Source organism: Salvelinus namaycush, unplaced genomic scaffold (genome assembly GCF_016432855.1).
Source record: "Salvelinus namaycush isolate Seneca unplaced genomic scaffold, SaNama_1.0 Scaffold426, whole genome shotgun sequence".
In the NCBI taxonomy this organism is placed as follows: Eukaryota; Metazoa; Chordata; class Actinopteri; order Salmoniformes; family Salmonidae; genus Salvelinus; species Salvelinus namaycush.
In genome coordinates, this window is record NW_024061116.1 from 30,945 (window position 1) to 43,285 (window position 12,341).

General features: G+C 41.4%; 1 pseudogene; it reads right to left on the reverse strand.

Moving 5' to 3' along the window:
• Positions 1 to 946: 946 nt before the first annotated feature.
• LOC120041257 lies at positions 947 to 2,957 on the reverse strand (annotated as a pseudogene).
• Positions 2,958 to 12,341: the final 9,384 nt, after the last annotated feature.

Consider the following 12,341-nt stretch of genomic DNA (forward strand, 5'->3'; position numbering starts at 1 on the left):
TTGTCATGGTGATGCTAAAGCACTTTCTCACAAATCCAGTTGAGTTTGCTGTCACATGACATGTCATTCCATGACTGCAGAGGAGTCCAATCTTTATGTATCTGAACACAGTCCTCCTCACCATATTCTGGTTTGCCACCACCACTATCAGGCTGATGTGGAGACCAGTACCTACAGGGTTAACAACAGTCAGATATCATGGTTAATACCAGCACCTACAGGGTTAAAAACAGTCAGATATCATGGTTAATATCAGTACCTACAGGGTTAAAAACAGTCAGATATCATGGTTAATACCAGTACCTACAGGGTTAAACACAGTCAGATATCATGGTTAATACCAGTACCTACAGGGTTAAAAACAGTCAGATATCATGGTTAATACCAGTACCTACAGGGTTAAAACAGTCAGATATCATGGTTAATACGAGTACCTACAGGGTTAAAAACAGTCAGATATCATGGTTAATACCAGTACCTACAGGGTTAAACACAGTCAGATATCATGGTTAATACCAGTACCTACAGGGTTAAAAACAGTCAGATATCATGGTTAATACCAGTACCTACAGGGTTAAAACAGTCAGATATCATGGTTAATACGAGTACCTACAGGGTTAAAAACAGTCAGATATCATGGTTAATACCAGTACCTACAGGGTTAAAAACAGTCAGATATCATGGTTAATACCAGTACCTACAGGGTTAAAACAGTCAGATATCATGGTTAATACCAGTACCTACAGGGTTAAAAACAGTCAGATATCATGGTTAATACCGCTACCTACAGGGTTAAAACAGTCAGATATCATGGTTAATACCAGTACCTACAGGGTTAACAACAGTCAGATATCATGGTTAATACCAGTACCTACAGGGTTAACAACAGTCAGATATCATGGTTAATACCAGTACCTACAGGGTTAACAACAGTTAGATATCATAGTTAATACCAGTACCTACAGGGTTAAAAACAGTCAGATATCACAGTTAGAACATCACAATCCTAAATAATATACAGAAATGTTTCAGTTTAAATTCGTTGACTGCTGCCATCAATGACAATAACCTGTATAGATAAAGGTTGAATGAACTGAACATTGGGGCCTTATTGTCAGAGTAGTTATCATCTCTTACTCTGTGGTCAGTGTTGGTCCATCAGTTGAGTATGGAAGACCTAGAGTACGAACAACAAAGAAAATTATTTATTATTAGAGTGTTATTAGAGCAGTAGTATAGTACCTTGTGGTGGTCAGTGGGGTGCCATCCACCCATCTCCAGAACCCCTCAGTAACAGAGTCAGTCAGACCAATCCAGACTGCATTGTTGAGGTTGAAGAGAAACTCCTGTTGTTGAGAAAGATAAATATATTTGATCATATCTACCCACTGCACACCCATATTCTCTCTCTCTCTCTCTCTCTCTCTCTCTCTCTCTCTCTCTCTCTCTCTCTCTCTCTCTCTCTCTCTCTCTCTCTCTCTCTCTCACTCTCTCTCTCTCTCTCTCTCTCTCTCTCTCTCTCTCTCTCTCTCTCTCTCTCTCTCTCTCTCACTCTCACTCTCACTCTCTCACTCTCACTCTCACTCTCTCTCACCTGTTCCTTATCACTGTTTATGATCACCAGGTCTGCTCCTCTCTCCAGACAGTCCTTTCTGCTCTGCTTCCAGGTTTTAATCTCAGTAGACAGGAAGTACCAACTGGATTCAAACTTCTGCCAGACTTCAGGACAACTTTGTTCTACAAGATGAAAACATGAATATCCTTCAAATTATCACACTACATAGTTAATGAAAAAATACAGGCACACAATAAAGTGTGTGGGATTAATGAAAATGTGTTACTGTAGGTTTACTCACTGAGATTGGAAAGCCTTCCGCTAAGAAAAACTCTCTCAGTCTGTAGCTGGTCTCTCTCTTTAGTCAGGGTGTTGTAACTGGTCTGTAGCTGGTTTCTCTCTTTAGTCAGGGTGTTGTAACTGGTCTGTAGCTGGTCTCTCTCTTCAGTCAGGGTGTTGTAACTGGTCTGTAGCTGGTCTCTCTTTTTAGTTAGGGTGTTGTAACTGGTCTGTAGCTGGTCTCTCTCTTCAGTCAGGGTGTTGTAACTGGTCTGTAGCTGGTCTCTCTTTTTAGTTAGGGTGTTGTAACTGGTCTGTAGCTGGTCTCTCTTTTTAGTCAGGGTGTTGTAACTGGTCTGTAGCTTGTCTCTCTCTTCAGTCAGGGTGTTGTAACTGGTCTGTAGCTGGTCTCTCTCTTCAGTCAGGGTGTTGTAACTGGTCTGTAGCTGGTCTCTCTTTTTAGTTAGGGTGTTGTAACTGGTCTGTATCTGGTCTCTCTCTTTAATCAGGGTGTTGTAACTGGCCTGTAGCTGGTCTCTCTCTGTTGAGTTGTGATGACCAATGACTCGATCTGTAAAAGGGAAAAGTTAATCAAACATGTAACTACCACACCATTGAGGATTAAGTATGATTAAGTAGGCCACTTAAGTCTCAGTGACAACATACTAAACTTACAGTAGACAGACATGCCTATGATCCCAGCCAGTAGGAGAACACAGAGCAGCCTCAGACACATTGCAGCAACTCCAGAGGGTCTCTTCCACCACTGAACATGTACTAAATCACAAATTATTAAAGTAAGTGTGTGTGTGTGTGTGTGTGTGTGTGTGTGTGTGTGTGTGTGTGTGTGTGTGTGTGTGTGTGTGTGTGTGTGTGTGTATGTATGTATGTATGTATGTATGTATATATATATATATATATATATATATATATATATATATATATATATATATATATATATATATATATATGCAATCTTACCAGAAGCAACAACTCCATCTCTTGGGCTGGGCTTGAAGGCTCTTACGTTGGCATAGAATTTTCCATCAATGTCTGTGTTCTTCATTGCATCAGGCTCGTCGTCTTCAAATCCATCTGCGACTTCATAGACTCCCTCTGACATCTTAACACACGTGTGGTGAAATACAGTAACTTCTACTTCTAACCTCAACTCTAATGTACGTCTGTACCTGTGTCTTGTCCCTGCACTGTCCTGTGTCTGTGTGACTAATGGTAGTGTCACTATTTTTTAAACTGTCAACCACAGTGAAGGGGAAACTGTCAAATCCACACAACACTGGCCACCATGTGACTTGCACCAGCCTTAGTTTCTAATACGTTTAAAACAAACATTATGTATGTGTGAATTCACAGGGACCCAATTTTGGATCTTCTAAAATAAATCAGGATCCTGTTAATTGACATATACACTACATATATCCTGACTGAGTTTACAGCCCCCCCCCCAGCCTTCAAATGGAGAACACATTATGGATCTCACTCTGTGACTGGTGGTGAGGGGGGAAGTTGCCCATAGATAATGATCTTAGGTCAGTTTCGCATTTCCACCACAAATGCTTAAGGTTAGGTCTGGGGGAGATAAACCTGATCCTAGATCTGTGTGATCCTGTTCCTAGATCTGACAAAGAGTGTGAATGGCAACAATGATCATATAAGGGTGTGTGTTCTATCTATGCAGACTGTGAAGATTTACTCAGAATGAAAAGCAGAAGTTCTGACAACATCTCCATAGTTCCAGTTTGACAGATGTAATAGAATAGAAAGAACAATAAAAACCCTTCACATGTTTTATGCCAAAACATTCATATCTCCACCCTGTCTTTCAGTACAACACAACATATACATACTGGTTACATCTATTGACACAACTCTCTGCACTGATTCCACTGTTCCACATGACATCTACCTACATGAACTATTATACAACTCTACAGCTCTACTCTATTCCACAGGAGGAGAGAAAGCATCACACAGATCCTTAGATACAGGGACAGAGTCAAAGGTGTCCCTCTGGTGGACGTAGTACTAACTACAGGTACAGCTGTAGTGTTGGTGACAGAGACCTGGGTGGATGTAGTACTAACTACAGGTACAGCTGTAGTGTTGGTGACAGAGACCTGGGTGGATGTAGTACTAACTAAGGGTACAGCTGTAGTGTTGGTGACAGAGACCTGGGTGGATATAGTACTAACTACAGGTACAGCTGTAGTGTTGGTGACAGAGACCTGGGTGGATGTAGTACTAACTACAGGTACAGCTGTAGTGTTGGTGACAGAGACCTGGGTGGATGTTGTACTAACTACAGGTACAGCTGTAGTGTTGGTGACAGAGACCTGGGTGGATGTAGTACTAACTACAGGTACAGCTGTAGTGTTGGTGACAGAGACCTGGGTGGATGTAGTACTAACTACAGGTACAGCTGTAGTGTTGGTGACAGAGACCTGGGTGGATGTAGTACTAACTACAGGTACAGCTGTAGTGTTGGTGACAGAGACCTGGGTGGATGTAGTACTAACTGCAGGTACAGCTGTAGTGTAGTGACAGAGACCGGGGTGGATGTAGTACTAACTACAGGTACAGCTGTAGTGTTGGTGACAGAGACCGGGGTGGATGTAGTACTAACTACAGGTACAGCTGTAGTGTTGGTGACAGAGACCTGGGTGGATGTAGTACTAACTACAGGTACAGCTGTAGTGTTGGTGACAGAGACCTGGGTGGATGTAGTACTAACTACAGGTACAGCTGTAGTGTTGGTGACAGAGACCTGGGTGGATGTAGTACTAATTACAGGTACAGCTGTAGTGTTGGTGACAGAGACCTGGGTGGATGTAGTACTAACTACAGGTACAGCTGTAGTGTTGGTGACAGAGACCTGGGTGGATGTAGTACTAACTACAGGTACAGCTGTAGTGTTGGTGACAGAGACCTGGGTGGATGTAGTACTAACTACAGGTACAGCTGTAGTGTTGGTGACAGAGACCTGGGTGGATGTAGTACTAACTACAGGTACAGCTGTAGTGTTGGTGACAGAGACCTGGGTGGATGTAGTACTAACTACAGGTACAGCTGTAGTGTTGGTGACAGAGACCTGGGCGGATGTAGTACTAACTACAGATACAGCTGTGCTGTTGGTGACAAAGACATGGGCCCGGTTTCCCAGAAGTATATTAAGGCTAAATTCATGTTATATCAATAGGACCCTATGCTTTAAATTATGGACTTAGTCTCAAAATGCTTTTGGCAAGCTGGACCCTGGGCTGTAAAGCTCACAACCACCCCTACCGAGTCCTTCACACAGCCCAGACACACCCACGTTGCCTGCCCTGTCCACTATCACAAGTTCTACCTTCTTTGAACAGCAGGTGGTGTTGCAGGCCACCCAGGTCACGTTCTCGGCCCTGGGACCAACCACCGTAGAAGTGTTGAGGGTCCCGTTGCCCTGACATAGGGTGACTCGGTCGATGCCTGTCCCGTTGGCACCGTCAGTGAGGTTGGCAGAGATCTGCCAGTAGGAGGCATTGCAGTCAGCCGGGCAGTTGGACGAGACACTGACCACCCCACACTGGGGGGGATCTGTCACCTGGAGGGAGGGGAGTTGGAACAGACAGGGAGAGAGAGAGAGAGAGAGAGAGAGAGGGAAAAAGAGAGAGAGAAAGAGAGAGAGAGAGAAAGAGAGAGAGAAAGAGAGAGAGAAAGAGAGAGAGAAAGAGAGCTTAGTCAGACAACTGAGGTAGTGGTGGTAGTGGTGGTAGTGATAGTGGTGGTGGTTGTGTTTGTGATGGTAGTAGTGGTAATAGTGTAGGTAGTTTTAGTAGTGGTGGTAGTGTTGGTTGTAGTGGTTGTGATGGTAGTGATAGTAGTGGTGGTTGTGGTAGTAGTGATGGTTGTGGTGGTTGTAGTGGTTGTGATGGTAGTAGTGGTAATAGTATAGGTAGTTTTAGTAGTGGTGGTAGTGTTGGTAGTGGTGGTGGTATTGGTTGTGATGGTAGTAGTGGTAATAGTGTAGGTAGTTTTAGTAGTGGTGGTAGTGGTGGTTGTGGTGGTGGTATTGGTTGTGATGGTAGTGGTTGTGATGGTAGTAGTGGTAATAGTGTAGGTAGTTTTAGTAGTGATGGTTGTGTTGGTTGTAGTGGTTGTGATGGTAGTGATAGTAGTGGTGGTTGTGGTAGTAGTGATGGTTGTGGTGGTTCTAGTGGTTGTAATGGTAGTAGTGGTAATAGTGTAGGTAGTTTTAGTAGTGGTGGTAGTGGTGGTTGTGGTGGTAGTGGTGGTTGTAGTGGTTGTAATGGTAGTAGTGGTAATAGTGTAGGTAGTTTTAGTAGTGGTGGTAGTGTTGGTTGTGGTGGTGGTAGTGGTGGTAGTGTTGGTTGTGGTGGTGGTAGTGGTTGTAATGGTAGTAGTGGTAATAGTGTAGGTAGTTTTAGTAGTGGTGGTAGTGGTGGTAGTGGTGGTTGTAGTGGTTGTAATGGTAGTAGTGGTAATAGTGGAGGTAGTTTTAGTAGTGGTGGTAGTGGTGGTTGTAGTGGTTGTGGTGGTAGTGGTGGCACAATCTCTGACCAGTAGAGCTGGTATCTTACACCAACCAAGTCCTTTCAAATCAGTGACTAGAGAGACAATATGAGGAGAGGAGGCCCATTTTAGAGTTTTGGAACATGACCCTTACCTTGCTGACAACAGAGAGACGCAGGACAGAGTAGTTCAAGTCTGTGGCTCCAGCGGAGTCGATGGTCAGGGTGACGTCCGTTCCCAACAGCGTGCTGGCAGGTGCCATCAGGGTCACCTGCCGTGCCGCTCAGTCACCATGGAGATGCTGCCGGGGAAGGAGGAAGTGAAGGTCGTTGATGGCTTTGACGATAAAGGTTCCTCCGGTTCAGATGGCCATTGCCACGGTGAAGGGGACAGAGATGGTAGAACTGGGTTCTAGAGTACTGTTAGCCTGGGCCTGGGGAGAGAAGAACTCCACTTTTTAACAATAAGACAGAGTGTGTCCAAAATGGCATCATATTCCTTATATATAGTGCACTACAATTCACCAGAACACTCGTGGCCCTGGTCCAGAGGAAAAGTGTGCACTTTCAGACCCAGACAGAGAGTTCTACAAGAGGAAACCAACTGACCGTAGCAGAGATGCTGGAAGTCTTTATCTGAGTGGAGGCCTGTCTCTGGAAAGGCTAGGTGATGATTTGGTGGTGGCGCTGTTGCTTTCTCCCCTCAGACGAGGAGGAGGAGGAGGAGGAGGAGGAGGAGGAGGAGGAGGAGGAGGAGGAGGAGGAGGAGGAGGAGGAGGAGGAGGAGGGGTTAATAGACAACACATTAGACATGTTATCAACACAGTCACCTGGAGGTTGAACCAATGAAAAGATCCACTTCCCTTCCCTCTTTTGGGACCCATATAGGGGAACGACTGTCAAATAGTGCTCTTATATAACTTGACAACAAAGACTGACTGTCAACGATGATTAAGTAATATCATTTGATACTTTGATATCTCTACTACACTCATTGATTGGTGATACAGTCAACTCCTATACAGTGTATGTAATGGTTGTTTGGTACTGTTGAGAATGTTATCACCAGGCCTAAATTGGAGCATGTAAATATCTGTTGAATATATTCGAATTGGAAATTATATGTATGCTCAAAGTCAAATATACTAACTTCATGTTGAACCTGATGACGTGTGAAACATAACTGCTTGTACACAGGAAGTTACAAACAGCAAATAAGTAGGACTTTTGTTAATATGATATTACAAACAAATACAACAATAGGTGTACATGCATGAATGTGTGTGTGTGAGAGAGAGAGACAGAGAGAATGAAGGAGGAAGTTGTGTACATTGAAGGCTGCTGCATGTGTCTTCATGGTGATGTTAAACCACTTTCTCACAAATCCAATTGAGTTTCCTGTCACATGACAAGTCATGCCATGCCTCCAAAGGACTCTGATTTTTACATATCTCAACACAGTCCTCCTCACCATATTATGGTTTGCCATCACCATTATCAGGTTGATGTGGGGACAAGTACCTACAGGGTTAAAACCGTCAGATATCATGGTTAATACCAGTACCTACAGGGTTAACAACAGTCAGATATCATGGTTAATATCAGTACCTACAGGGTTAACAACAGTCAGATATCATGGTTAATACCAGTACCTACAGGGTTAAAAACAGTCAGATATCATGGTTAATACCAGTACCTACAGGGTTAACAACAGTCAGATATCATGGTTAATACCAGTACCTACAGGGTTAAAACAGTCAGATATCATGGTTAATACCAGTACCCACAGGGTTAAAAACAGTCAGATATCATGGTTAATACCAGTACCTACAGGGTTAAAACAGTCAGATATCATGGTTAATACCAGTACCTACAGGGTTAAAACAGTCAGATATCATGGTTAATACCAGTACCCACAGGGTTAAAAACAGTCAGATATCATGGTTAATACCAGTACCCACAGGGTTAAAAACAGTCAGATATCATGGTTAATATCAGTACCTACAGGGTTAAAACAGTCAGATATCATGGTTAATACCAGTACCTACAGGGTTAAAAACAGTCAGATATCATGGCTAATACCAGTACCTACAGTGTTAATAACAGTCAGATATCATGGTTAATACCAGTACCTACAGGGTTAAAAACAGTCAGATATCATGGCTAATACCAGTACCTACAGTGTTAAAACCCATCAGATATCATGGTTAATACCAGCACCTACAGGGTTAACAACAGTCAGATATCATGGTTAATACCAGTACCTACAGGGTTAAAAACAGTCAGATATCATGGTTAATACCAGAACCTACAAAGGTTAAAAACAATCAGATATCATGGTTAATACCAGTACCTACAGGGTTAAAAACAGTCAGATATCATGGTTAATACCAGAACCTACAAAGGTTAAAAACAATCAGATATCATGGTTAATACCAGTACATACAGGGTTAACAACAGTCAGAGATCATGGTTAATATCAGTACCTACAGGGTTAACAACAGTCAGATATCATGGTTAATACCAGTACCTACAGGGTTAAAAACAGTCAGATATCATGGTTAATACCAGTACCTACAGGGTTAAAAACAGTCTGATATCATGGTTAATACCAGTACCTACAGGGTTAAAACAGTCAGATATCATGGTTAATACCAGTACCTACAGGGTTAACAACAGTCAGATATCATGGTTAATACCAGTACCTACAGGGTTAAAAACAGTCAGATATCATGGTTAATACCAGTACCTACAGGGTTAAAACAGTTAGATATCATGGTTAATACCAGTACCTACAGGGTTAAAACAGTCAGATATCATGGTTAATACCAGTACCTACAGGGTTAAAAACAGTCAGATATCATGGTTAATACCAGTACCTACAGGGTTAAAAACACTCAGATATCATGGTTAATACCAGTACCTACAGGGTTAAAAACACTCAGATATCATGGTTAATACCAGTACCTACAGGGTTAAAACAGTTAGATATCATGGTTAATACCAGTACCTACAGGGTTAAAAACAGTCAGATATCATTGTTAATACCAGAACCTACAGGGTTAAAAGCAATCAGATATCATGGTTAATACCAGTACCTACAGGGTTAACAACAGTCAGATATCATGGTTAATACCAGTACCTACAGGGTTAAAAACAGTTAGATATCATGGTTAATACCAGTACCTACAGGGTTAAAAACAGTCAGATATCATGGCTAATACCAGTACCTACAGGGTTAACAACAGTCAGATATCATGGTTAATACCAGCACCTACAGGGTTAAAAACAGTCAGATATCATGGTTAATACCAGTACCTACAGGGTTAAAACAGTCAGATATCATGGTTAATACCAGTACCTACAGGGTTAAAAACAGTCAGATATCATGGCTAATACCAGTACCTACAGGGTTAACAACAGTCAGATATCATGGTTAATACCAGTACCTACAGGGTTAAAAACAGTCAGATATCATGGTTAATACCAGAACCTACAAAGGTTAAAAACAATCAGATATCATGGTTAATACCAGTACCTACAGGGTTAAAAACAGTCAGATATCATGGTTAATACCATTACCTACAAAGGTTAAAAACAACCAGATATCATGGTTAATACCAGTACCTACAGGGTTAACAACAGTCAGATATCATGGTTAATACCAGTACCTACAGGGTTAAAAACAGTCAGATATCATGGTTAATACCAGTACCCACAGGGTTAAAAACAGTCAGATATCATGGTTAATACCAGAACCTACAGGGTTAACAACAGTCAGATATCATGGTTAATACCAGTACCTACAGGGTTAAAACAGTTAGATATCATGGTTAATACCAGTACCTACAGGGTTAAAACAGTCAGATATCATGGTTAATACCAGTACCTACAGGGTTAAAAACAGTCAGATATCATGGTTAATACCAGTACCTACAGGGTTAAAAACACTCAGATATCATGGTTAATACCAGTACCTACAGGGTTAAAAACACTCAGATATCATGGTTAATACCAGTACCTACAGGGTTAAAAACACTCAGATATCATGGTTAATACCAGCACCTACAGGGTTAAAACAGTCAGATATCATGGTTTATACCAGTACCTACAGGGTTAAAAACAGTCAGATATCATGGTTAATACCAGTACCTACAGGGTTAAAAACAGTCAGATATCATGGTTAATACCAGTACCTACAGGGTTAACAACAGTCAGATATCATGGTTAATACCAGTACCTACAGGGTTAACAACAGTCAGATATCATGGTTAATACCAGTACCTACAGGGTTAAAAACAGTCAGATATCATGGTTAATACCAGAACCTACAAAGGTTAAAAATATACCAGATATCATGGTTAATACCAGTACCTACAGGGTTAAAAACAGTCAGATATCATGGTTAATACCAGCACCTACAGGGTTAAAAGCAGTCAGATATCATGGTTAATGCCAGTACCTACAGGGTTAACAACAGTCAGATATCATGGTTAATACCAGTACCTACAGGGTTAAAAACAGTCAGATATCATTGTTAATACCAGTACCTACAGGGTTAAAAACAGTCAGATATCATGGTTAATACCAGTACCTACAGGGTTAAAAACAGTCAGATATCATGGTTAATTCCAGTACCTACATTGTTAAAACAGTCAGACATCACAGTTAGAACGTCACAATCCTAAATAATATACAGACATGTTTCATCTTAAAGTTAACTTTGTTGATTGCTGCCATCAATGACAATAACATATATAGAAAATTATTGAATGGAGCCTTATTGACAGATTAGTTATCATCTCTCACCCTTCGTCAGTGGGGTGCCGTCCACCTATTTCCAGGTCATGAGCAGAGTCAGTCAGACCAATCCAGACTCTCTTCTTCAGGTTGAAGATAAATGTCTGATGTTGAGAAATGTAAATATATATACTGTGAGCTCCAAAAGTATTTCAACCTTGACACGTCTTGTTGTTTTGCCTCTGTACTCCAGCAGTTTGAAATGATACACTGACTATGAGGTTAAAGTGCAGACTGTCAGCTTTCATTTTAGTTTTTTTTGTCCATATCGGGTGAACTGTTTAGAAATGCCAGAACTTTTTGTACATACTGTAGGGACCAAAATGATTGGGACAAATTATCTTATACGTGTATTAAAGTATTCAAGGTTTAGTATTTGATCCCATATTTTTTGCGTTCTAAAAACTTGTCTGCATTTGCTGTTTGTTTTGGTTGTGTTTCAGATTATTTAGAAATGAACGGTGAATAATGTATTGTGTCATTTTGGAGTCACTTTTATTGTAAATTATAATAGAATATGTTTCTAAACATGTGTACATTAACAAGGATTCTACCATAATTATGGATAGTCCTGAATTAATGGTGAATAATGATGAGTGAATGCACAAATTTTATACCCCAAGACACGCTAAGCTCTCCTGTTATGGTAATGGTGAGAGGTTAGCATGTCTTAGGGGTATACTATTTGTGAGTCTGTAACTTTAATACACATATAAATGAATTTGTCCCAATTTCTTTGGTCCCCTAAAAGTTCTGTCATTTCTAAACGGTTCAAACGATATGGATGAAAATACACCAAAGTGAAAGTTGTATCTCTCTTTAGTCAGGGTGTTGTAACTGGTCCGTAGCTGGTCTCACTCTTTAGTCAGGTTGTTGTAACTGGTCCGTAGCTGGTCTCTCTCTTTAGTCAGGGTGTTGTAACTGGCCCGTAGCTGGTCTCTCTCTTTAGTCAGGGTGTTGTAACTGGTCCTTAGCTGGTCTCTCTATTTATTCAGGGTGTTGTAATTGGTCCGTAGCTGGTCTCACTCTTTAGTCAGGTTGTCGTAACTAGTCCGTAGCTGGTCTCACTCTTTAGTCAAGGTTGTTGTAACTGGTCCGTGGCTGGTCTCACTCTTTAGTCAGGATGTTGTAACTGGTCCGTAGCCGGTCTCACTCTTTAGTCAAGGTTGTTGTAACTG